Raw genomic sequence first — 12,755 nt, forward strand, 5'->3', positions numbered from 1 at the left:
TTCTATTCGGTCATCTAATTGTCCTTGTTTCGTTTATTGCTTCTAATTACACCCTTGGTATCATCTTACTGCTCTCAATTAACCAAACACGTTGAAATATTTTATTTATACCAATCCTATCTTGACTTCGTTACGTATGAAGGCAAATTCTGAGTCATTGAATCAAGCAGTTTCGCAATTAAATTATTGAACATGAAAATTAATGAAGGTCATTACAGATGAATTTGATCAACATATTGCTACTGTAGAGCTACTAGTGGCTTTGAAATATCGATGATAACAGTTTATGACACAATAAATTCTTTATCAAATAGATGTGTGATATTGTGGTAGTTGAAGACAAACTTAGATAAAACTTTTACTACTGGCATACGCAACATAGTTTAGCTGCTTTCGATATGAAAAAAGAAGATTTTGTATGATTGTCAGTGTAACAACTCATCACCAGAGACCAAATGACGTAAGAGTGAGCTTTCGATGTCCATATCTGGATAAACTATTACGTGTGCTACTGAGAGCCTGATTTTGAGGTAGAACAACGAGATATGTTTATAATTATTGAAACAGAACCCAAAAAGAATAACTATTTTAAGAACTATTGTAACGTTATGATTGTCTACATTATCAAGAATATACTGGTAGCATACCTTTCTGTCTTTATTTGATTAAATAAGTACTTTAAAATGATGAAATAGAAATATAATGCTACACTTTCGGTAATTTAATCACTGCTGATTCGGACATTTATATTGTACGGTTAGCTATCTTATAATGTCAGCACTGATTTTCAGTCATGTTTAGTAACTTTTAAGTTCCAGTACTGATTAACGTTAGAAACAATTCCATGATAAAGTATTTTAAAACCGATACAGCTGTGCAGTCGAAAACCCGGTTGAAATAGAACAAAAGAATCGAAGCTCTTTGTTAGAGAAGGCGATTAATGCTTACTGTAATGTTTACTAGTGGAAAAAAAGTTAATAGAAACAAACAAAATTACAATTGTCTTCTCACTTACGAAGTATTTTATTTTAAAAAACACCTTTTGCATAGGTTTTCAATTTATCTAGTACAGTGTTAAGCAGAACAATTAGATAGCAAGTCGACGAGATGCTTATCTTTCAAGTTGGATGTAAAAAATGCATAACCTCCGATTTAAACAAAAAACATTACCACGGACGGAAAACATACCAATCTATTAGTTCAGTAATTTTCTTGTCTGCCCTTCCATTATGTGACTCAAAAAAAATTCAAAAAATGTATCGACAATTGTATCGAAAAGAGAAAATTGAGTTCACCTTTTTATGTTAGAGCTTGTTTGAGTTCTATACTTTGTCTTGACATCATACAAAGCAAGAATATTTCTTTTCAGTGCTTGTATATTACTTATTTTTCATGTATGTCTATGTAACTTTCAGTATTTTTGTGTTTTTACTTTTTACTCTTCGGCCTATTATTTATCTGCCAGCAACTATTAATTGATTTTGACTTATTATTCACAAAATAATGTAAGTACTTGTTTGTCAATCTTAAATAAAGTTTGGAGTTTTCACTTTGAATAAAAATGCATTGTGTGCTCTGCAAACAAACTCAAATAGGAGAATCAATGTTGTACTGGATATTTGGCTTTGGCCTAAATTTTTTCGGTGAAATAACAGTTGAAAATATAATTAAAAAGGTTGAGTGTTGCTTAAACATTGATAGATAGGAAAGAAAAATGTTTAGTTACGTTCTTGTTTGGCTTTATAACTATTTTGAATTAAGTGTCACTGGTGAGTCTTGTAGATGAAACGCGCTTATGGTGAATCAAATTTTAAGCCTGTTACCTAAACTAACTATTTAACTCGTGAAACGAAAAATTGGAGAATTGCCCTTATTCAATGCCATTTTGATTATGTGTTCCTATTGTGAGCTTGTTTAGATTGGAAGAAAAAAAAAATTAAAGTGGCCCAAATCAAAACAGTCTGTTAAATTAAAATCATAAACCGATGAACTAGGCACAACTTTTTGGAATTTTGGATCCTCAATGCTCTTCAACTTTGTACTTGTTTGGCTTTATAATATTTCGATTTGAGCGTCACTGATGAGTCTTGTGTAGACGAAACGCGCGTCTGACGTACTAAATTATATTCCTGGTACTTTTGATAACTAATAAAGCAAACTGACACATAATATTAGATTATTAGATTAGCGTATAAATTAAGCTCACTCAGATCTTAAAAAATACATATCAATCTTATTACAGTTATGATTTTATGACAATTAACGAATAATTCAAAGACGGTACAAGACCATGTTATCGTAATCATATAACGTCTTCATTTAAATGCATTGAATCAACAACACTTTGCATTATCATAATTATAGTTCAAATCAGAATAAGAATTTATTACATGATTCAATCAAATCAATCAGACAGATTCATATGTTAAAAAGGTTAAATGTCATTTGAAATGTACCAGTTAACAAAATGTAATCTCTTAAACTCGGTTGTAATATTTGAAAAAAAAAATTCTTATTTCAAAATCCCATTCTCCCGCTTGTACTTATAACAGATCCCATTGATATTTAATTGTATGGCTTTCATAAGATATCCTTTGTTTGAAAAATATTCTACATTGTATTAGCATATTGGAGATTCTGAGATCAATCAATGTTTTATGTTTGATTTTAATTGAGTCATGAATTATTAACCATGTTGATATTTCTAACATAATACTAAATATATTTGACCTTTTACTTTTAATCAAAACCATTTTTTTTTAGAAAGGACGAGTCATATTCACTATGTATCAATATTTTTCTTGAGCACATATGCTAGCATGGAAATGTCGAAACATAATATTTAAATTGAGATCGGTCATTGATGATGGAATTAGCATGCTGCATGTTTTGACGATTTGTCTGTACTGAACTTTGTTGTGCTTTAATATACTTTATCTTGTTTCATTTATGATGTTATGCAAGAACATTCATCTTGATTAAAAAAAGTTTAATGAATTATTTATATATACATATAACTGATAAGGTACTTTGTATTAACGGGAGTAGTTTATTGTTTTGTGTGAATGAGAGTGAAATTGAGTTTTGTAGTGATTTTATGTCATTCATTATAGATGCATGACTGCACTCAGTTTTCAGACCTAACAATTGCAAGTGAATTTTATAAACACATGGTCCGAGAACACAATTAATTCGTAGTGCATTTCTTTTAGAACATAAATGAAAATTAAAAAAATCCCACCTGCGCTTTCTCAATGAAATTTTTACAGTGTGTTGTACTACTTTTGGGACAAATTATATCAAAATTATAGAAAACTTCATCGCCTCAAACTCAAAATATGGACAATTTTGTGTTTAGGGTGTCTTGAAATCTTTTGACAGCTTCCGAAGTGCTAATTTTTAACCTTTTTCAGCTGGACCGAATCACTACTTTCCTGTAAAATTCTGGACCCAAATTTTTTTACAGTGTAATTTCACCCCCCTACTTACAATTTGAGGCATTAAACATGGAGAAATAAATTTGGAAGGGGTATAAAAATTATTGGCAAGTAACCCACTGTTAACACTAGGGACTATATTCGTGAACAACGAAAATCAAGGGACGACAATTGTGGTCTCGGACCTAATAGGATAGAAAGAGTTGACAAATCTTAAAAAAACTTGGTATGACCAAAGCTTAATTAATTATAACACTGCTTGCAAAGTTTCATAACAATAGGATATATATTATAGACAATATATTAAATTCAATACTCATCTTTGCGTGTTAAATTTTGATGTTAAAATTGAATAATTTCAACTATCAACATTATGGGCTTTGAAAATTAAAATGTTGCAAAAAAATACATTTTAAATGCCCTAATACATCATTTATTATGTACTTAAAGCAATAGAGTACTCATTTGATTTATCAGACTTAGCATAATTATTCAAAAGTGAAATTTATATCAGCCTGGGCCTAAAAATTGAGGTTTTTCAATGAAAGGGGCCTTACATGAAAATGTAATATTTTCCAGCAATTTTAAATTTGTGAAGCTTTTTGGTTATAAATAATCCTTACATATGTATTGAATGTACTTTAAATGGAAAGAAAAGTCACAAATAACATATCATATTAGTTTAAAAGGGTCTTAAGCCAAGTAAGACTGGAAACAAATAAGGGTCAATTTAGGCCGTGCCACATATTTACATTTAAAAATGCATATTGAGGCTATAAGAAATATAAAATTGTGTCTTTTTTATCATTTCTATACTCATGTGACATGATACAACAAATCTGAGCACAAAAAGGCTCTTGCAATTAACTTTTCTTACAGAGAGTATGGTCTGATACAAAGATTTTTGCCTTTTTAATGAAATACTTGAATGCAATTTTAGTCTCAACAGGCTTATATTTAAACCACTTGCTATCCTACAGAAGAAAAAAAAGATATTATGTGAGATGGAACAGGTACAATAGACATTGTAAAGTGCTTTGGATACAAATTTAGTGAGGTCTTAATTGTGGACTTCAAATTTTATATACCAAGAACCCCACTTTTGACTTCATCCAAACAGGGCGTTAGACAAGGGTCATTTATACAACACATTTTGTACATATTGTCTGAGATAATCTTCTTTTCTGTAGATTCTGAGTTCATAAACAAGTAAAAGAACTTGATAAAGGCATAGAAACACAAGTATTGACACATGAAAACCTGTCAGATAGAAAGTCAGGATGCCATGTATGCATCAATATTGAAAAAGCCTTAAAATAGATATAGGAAGATGTGGTGTGAGTGCCAATGAGACAACTCTCTATCCAAATAACAATTTAAAAATTAAAACATTAAAATGCCTATTTTGACCATAAAATGCCAAAATTGGTCATTTTTGCAGATATTCTATAAAATAAAAGTTTAAATCCTTTAGTTTCATGCTATTTGACAAATTGACACCACCAAATCATTTAGGGAAGTTGCCAAATTACAGATTCTATTTTTACAGACTTCACCTCTTAGGTCCGAGAACACAATTAATTCGTAGTGCATTTCTTTTAGAACATAAATGAAAATTAAAAAAATCCCACCTGCGCTTTCTCAATGAAATTTTTACAGTGTGTTGTACTACTTTTGGGACAAATTATATCAAAATTATAGAAAACTTCATCGCCTCAAACTCAAAATATGGACAATTTTGTGTTTAGGGTGTCTTGAAATCTTTTGACAGCTTCCGAAGTGCTAATTTTTAACCTTTTTCAGCTGGACCGAATCACTACTTTCCTGTAAAATTCTGGACCCAAATTTTTTTACAGTGTAATTTCACCCCCCTACTTACAATTTGAGGCATTAAACATGGAGAAATAAATTTGGAAGGGGTATAAAAATTATTGGCAAGTAACCCACTGTTAACACTAGGGACTATATTCGTGAACAACGAAAATCAAGGGACGACAATTGTAACAACGAAAATCAAGGGACGACAATTGTGGTCTCGGACCACATGGAAGTTAATTTACTAATTTGTGTAAATCGTAAATCGGAATACTACTGCTGCCATTATTTGTATCACGATAACTGTATAAAATATTATTTTTCTATCGAAAATGGGAATTTTATACATATCGTATAAAAGACCGTAATGATAAAAGTCAAACCAATAATCTGAATATGATTCCTAAACTAATGCGATGTTTTCTAAAATATAACATCAAAACCAAATACATGAATTTCGGATAGATAATTACCGTGACACGTCTTATAGCAATGTGAATTCACGCTAAAAAAAAAAGAGAAAAAAAAACATCACAACGGAAACCTAACGTTAAAATGTAACACACACAGAAACGAACTATAATATAACAATGGCCATATTCTTGACTTGGTACAGGACATTTTTAAAGGAAAATGGTGGGTTGAATCTGGTTTTGTGACATGCCAAACCTCCCTCTTTTATGGCCATGTGAAATATAACTTTAAAATGACAACAAAACATTACTGGACTACAATATAAATAAATAGGAGAACATAATTGACAAAGAAACACACGAATAATAGCCATCAAAAGGCAACAAGTTTAAAATTTTAATACGCCAGAAGTGCATGTTGTCCACACAAAAATTGTACCAGTTTTCAACGTGAAAAAAGGCATCTCTCAAACTTGAATGTAAATTTTCAGATTGGATAACTATTCTTAATTTCATTATTAAATGCTCCCGCTTATACTTATAAAGAACCACATGTGGCTTTCATAAGTTATTCTTTTTTCTGTTTTAACTATATTCAGTATTGTATTAGGATATTGATGCTTCTGTGATCAATTAAAGTTTTATTTTTTACTTTTAATCGAGTCATGCATTTTTAATCAATGTTTATTTTTCTAACCTTTATCAAATACATTTAACCTTTTACTTTTTATCATAAATTGTACTTTTAGAAATGTCAAGCCATATTCACAATGCATCTTTATATTTTTCTTGAGCACATATGCTTGCATCGAAACGTCGAAACATAATATTTAAATTGACAGGTGGTCATTGGGCTGAGGATTAGCAAGCTGCAGAGTTTTGACGACTTGTCTGTACTGAACTTTATTGTGCTTTAATATACTTTATCTTCCTTCATTTATGATGTTACGCAATAATCGTCATCTTGATCAACAAAAAATCTAATGAATTATTTATATATCTTATAAGGTACTTTGTATTATAAGCAGTTTATTGTTTTGTTTGAATGTGTGTGAAATTGAGTATTGTAGTGATTTTTATGTTATTCAATATAGATGCATGACTGCACTCATTCTTCCGAACTTGTTATAGCAAGGGAATTTTATAAAAACGTGGAAGTTAGTTTACCTATTTGAGTAAATCTTAACTAGAAATGTTTTAGGTTTTAAACACAAAAATAACAACAACAAAAAAACATTTTTATATCTTGATAAGTGAAATAAGTTTTGTATATTGATCAGTGCTGTTCCGATGTTTTCTCATGTAGTTGATGTGTCTTCCTCGGTTTTAGTTTGTAATCCGGATATGTTTTCAATTAATCGATTTATGATTGTTGAACAGCGGAATACTACTGCTGCCTTTATTTGCATCTCGATAACTGTATAAAATACTTTTTTTCTTCCGAGAATACATATCGTATAAAAGACCATAATAATACTAGTCAAACCAAAAATCTGAATATGATTCCTAAACTTATGCGATGATTTCTTAAAATGCATCAGGATAAAAGTGACAATAATTACAAATTTTAATTATTTTTTTTTTAATATATATGTTTTACAATATGCATATTAACACATATGATACTGAAATACAAATTATTGAAAAATTGAAAACTGTCAGTAGTTTATCACGTATTTCGGTAATAAATAGTGCCTTAATTGCATAGTTAATTTAGGGTATCACCAGCCCAGTAGTCAGTACTTCGGTACTGGCATGAAAATACGGATTGTTTGTGTTATTGAAATTTGCAGTTTCAAAATATTGGAAATTATTATAAATTAAGGAATGTATCTCCCTCACGCAAAGCTCTGATTCCTTTCACGAATTTGACTATACTTTTTGGACCTTTTGGATTATAGCTCTTCATCTTTTATATAAGATTTGTATTTCAAATATTTTGGCCACGAGCATCACTGAAGAGACATGTTTTGTCGAAATGCGCATCTGGTGCAACAAAATTGGTAACGTTGATTTTATTAGCATAGGCCAATCAGGTTAAGAGTAAAATACCAAAATAATTTAATCAAAAAATAAATAAAAAAGACAGAAAGAAAAAATATTTATTCAAAGTAACTTAAAATTGATATAATTGATTCGTATTTGTTATTAATTAATCTGCTGAGACATAGATGTGTCTCCATTGCTTTGCAGCATAATCAATAACAGTAATTTGATAATCTGCCATATAACTGCATCCCTATGGGATTTGTTTTCTCTTTTAAAGTACAACTGAATCTGACGTTATCAGAACTGAACAATGAACATTTAATTATTTCAAATCAGAAAAACATGATAAAAATGTTGGAACATGCAATATTCTTGCAATACCTAGAAAATGTCTGTTCCAAGTGAGGAAAGTGACAGTTGCTTTCTATTCGTTTGATGTGTTTGAGCTTTTGATTTTGCCATTTGATTAAGGACTTTTTAATTTTCCTCGGAGTTCAGTATTTCTGTGATTTTATTTTTTGAATTAGATGGTAACATTATGTGTGTATACCAAATTTTATAATCGTTAATGCAAGTACTTCATATGCTAAAATAACAAATTTCAACATTTAAAATGAACAAAATGTATGAATCCAAAAGTCACATCATCAAGTTAAGACAAAGAAGAAAGCTTTTCACATTTTAAACGTAACCGAAGTAAATGTGGGTTTAAGCAACAGTATGTGACAAACTAAAGTTTTGAATTCAATGGTGCGTGACCAACAGGATATGTCAGTCATGTACTTGGTTGCGTACCGATTAAGCTGTTTCGAATTGATATGGTTTCTTTCTGGACTTGTATAATCGTAAAATCGTAATGGCAGGTGTTAATGACGATGGAAATAGTCACGATTATTGCACAAATAGCCAATCTTTTCGAAAGAACAAAGAGATGTAACTCCAATATATCGCACAAATTTAGGTAAATAAATGCAATAGTAGCAAACCGATGTTCAAAAGTCATAAATCGATTAAAAGGGGGGAAATCCGTGCTACAAACCAAAACAAATGGAAACACATCAATTATAAAAGGAAAACAAAGGAACCACAGGAACACCGAAAAAAATCACATACGTTACATAGACAATATTTGTTTGTCAAAATCTGTCAGAGGATAGTCAACATAACGTATAATAGTAAACGAGAAACAGTTTGAAAATGTGAAAATTTTGAAGGATATCTTTTATATAAAAAGGGGTGAAATTAAAAAAAATACACGATAATAATACATATAGACAGGTCCGCAGACGTAGTTTTTAAAAGACCATTCAAATACATCAAGACGATCAAATTAGAATGAAAGACAGAACAAAATGAGAGATTTTATGAACGTGTGATTGTCAACTTGGACAGACAGCATCATACACAAAGGTTTTATGATCAACTTCAATAGCGGTAGCACATAATAGTTTAAACAAACAATTCAGAAACAGGTTCTTCTTTCTGCATTTAACTTATACCAATATGTATTGTAAAATGGCTGTTTCTTTCGGCGTTTTTATACACAATTGCATGTCTCATAATTTGAGGTTTGTTCTTATTCTTATTCATATCAACTGTTACGTCGACAGATCGTGGATGCATCCCATGACCATTTTACAGCACCAAAAATTAGACAATCTGTCCAGACGAACGATACTATGTCAGACGAACACCTCCGTGGTAACGACAGATTTTTAGTGCAACGTCCTCATGATCCTTGCTGTTACGTTAATAAGTCGATCTTAATATTCATAAAGAATTACAACGCCTGTTGTACTACTATCTTAGAAACTCTCGGAATTCAGATTACAACATAATTTTGACTGCTGTACCCCAATTTTTGGACATTTTTACCTCTCATGTCTGTTTGTTTTGTCACACATCGTTGTTAATACTACGGAATTGTATGCGACTGTCATACAAGTGTGGGGTTAAACTAGCTATAAACCAAGGTTTAATCCAGCATTTTCTCCATACGAAAATGTCTATGTCAGGAATATGACAGTTGTTATCCATTCATTTGATGTGTTTGAACTTTTGATTTTGCCATTTGCTTAGAGACTTTTCGTTGAGGATTTTTACAGCAAGACTCGTGGAAGTCTATGGTTCTGTGATATGAGGCATAGTTAAGACCATGTTTATCTCTACCTCTGGTTCTATGTCCGGTTACAGAATCTCATTTATTGAGCAGTCAGAAAAGTGGTCAGTTGGGATATCTGATATAAAAGGTACTTTTTTTTCGCATCAGGACTCTTTCAGGTTTAAACTGTGAGAAGATGTATGGGTAGAGACAATTTTTAACTGTATCTCATGTATGGTCCATGTGAAAAAAAACGTTCAGTTTGGTAATGTGGTTTGTGGTACATTCCATAGTAGACACTGCTACTTCAATATTTTGTAATATTGTTCATTTTTTAAATCTTGTCTATCGAAACATTTGATACCACTGACCAGGTACTGTGAGGTACATAAGCTCTGGTATGAGTTATTAGGATCCAGGATTATAATTTAGTACTCCAGACACGCACAGTCAAGATGGACTATGCAAATAACCTGACAAACGGATGCCTTGTGGAACAGGTTCAGTTTACCCTCAGGGGCAACTTTGCTGGATCCTTTTGTAAACTGTTTGTGTGTTGCTTTGTTTCAATTTTTCAGTGTAGTGTTTGCGATTTTTTTTCCATGTCTGATTTGACTTCTTTATAATAACAACAGTTTTGTCTATACTTTCCATGATAATGTTTTCAATGAGCTTTACCTGAATTACCAAACTAGGAGACTTCTGAGAAATCATATTATTTCCAGGTCAGCAGAAGAAGTGAAACTAAGACTAATTCTAATACATGAGATAAATGCTGTTCCGGGATAGCAGTATAACAGACATCTTTCATTTATCTCCTTTCCTTGCATTTATATGAAATATTTACCATTAGACATAAAGCAAACCATAAATCATTCAATTGTTCCTGTCAAATACCTTTTTACATTTATTATGACTATGTTATAATAGTCTACGGGTGAGGTAAATAAGGTATATCATTGTCTTTTATAATTCAACCTAATCAACCGCCAGATATTTTTCAAAAATTAATCTAACCAAAAGTTACCTCATAAAAAGTCAGTATTGCGTTATTGTGTTATTCCATATTCTGAGAGCTTAAAATGTTTCAACAACAATTATGTTTTACCAAAAACAATTGTTTATCAAATATACATGCTGACCAATGTATTAATCTTATTGTGTTAAACATTAACTGAAATTTCTCTCTGTTCATTTTAGTATTGTTAAATTTTCATGACAATTAAAAAACGATCAAGAACATGAATTTGAAAACAACTGAGTCCAATAAACACAAATCAAAAAACTGTTTTGCTGTTTATTGTTGCATATCAATAAATAAACAGCTAATCATACTTATCATCAGTGACTAAATTGAACATAAATCAGCATAGAGCAATCTAACATTAAATCAGTTTTGTATCATTTAAATACATTGATAAAATGAAATATCAAAAATCCAGAACAATAAGTTCATACTTCAAAACAAGTGTGTAATTAGGTGAAGTGAGGATGGAGAAAATATTGCTTAGCAGCTCAGAACTTTTTGCATTTTCTGGGCATGGATATTGTCCTTTCTGAGCATGATATACCTGTACAGTCGGATATTTATCACTAGTGCTTATGTGCAACTTATATTCATAATCAGATCGGTCAAAATTAAAAGTTCTCAATTTGTACCAAAGAACCAAAGAACCATCTGGAACCAAATTTTAAAAAGTGTGGGCTAAGGTCATTTAGTCTAACATAGGTTGTCTCTGAACTATTCAGCTATATGCATACATTTTTCAGTGGTGAAGAAGTAGACAGCTGTCAAAATTGATTTGGTATCCTTAATTTGTAATTGCACATTACAACATGGAAACAAATGCATTGTTTATTTGTATATACAAAATATCACCACAATATTCTCTACAATCATTGGAAAACAGAGCACAGGAATAATTATATCATTTTCAAAAAAAATCAGAAAATGTCATAAGGTCAACAGTAGGTCAAACAAAACAAAGCTCATTCATGTGTATTGGTTATTGTAAACTAGTACTGTTTTATACTTATTATCAACCCCATATACCCATGGTTGGTAAAAATCAAAAATAAGTTAATCTATTCAATAACATGTTAAAAATTACAAACTGGCTGATTCAGTGTTGTTAACATGAGGTATGGTTTACTCCACAGAGAAAACAATCACTGTGATAAGTAATGTCAAGATTATCAGTTATAATACAGGTTATTTAAATGTACCTATTTTAATAAGTATATGTTATTAATATCTTGAATAATTTATTTCAACTTGAAATTCAAAATGACTACAACCATGTGTACAAATGTGATATGTTCATATGAATCATATATACAAATAATCATTGGTTGTTATTTATAGCTCTTAATAGGAAGTTTATTGACTTAAAAATGTATAATACAATTCAAATGATTCTGTAAAAACTTAAATAATTCAAGTGTTTATTTTTCTAATATCATATTGCCAGCTACTGTTATTTCACTGTTAAAAAATGCTTGACAACCTTAAATTGTTGAAAACTTCTTTTTTTCTTAAAATTATATCTAGATATTGGTATTAACATATATAATTCAGAGTCAATTTGATAATTTCAATTGTTTCTAGTATTAATAATACATTATACTGTGGATTCATTTATTTTGGTGGGTACCAATTTTCGTGGAAAGAGGAAAAATCACATGTTCATTGATATTAAATTTCGTGGTTTTGGCAAAGTCTGCATACAAACCTATAGAAAATATGTTTTTCGTTGAACATTTAATTTCGTGGTTCACCTGTACCCACGAAATCCACGAAAATTGGTATCCAACGAATAATAATGAATCCACAATACATGTACATGTACATGTATACATTTGATACACATTGTAAGTCAATCATTTACATTATGTTTCAGAGATTGTTTTCCATGATTAAAAACAAGCAGGGAAAAAGCAGGAAAAAGCAATGAATATGGTTTCTGTTGTGGGGGTTATTTTGGATTTCATAAAAATATT

The sequence above is a fragment of the Mytilus trossulus genome, chromosome 4, assembly GCF_036588685.1.
Source record: "Mytilus trossulus isolate FHL-02 chromosome 4, PNRI_Mtr1.1.1.hap1, whole genome shotgun sequence".
NCBI classification, from domain to species: Eukaryota; Metazoa; Mollusca; class Bivalvia; order Mytilida; family Mytilidae; genus Mytilus; species Mytilus trossulus.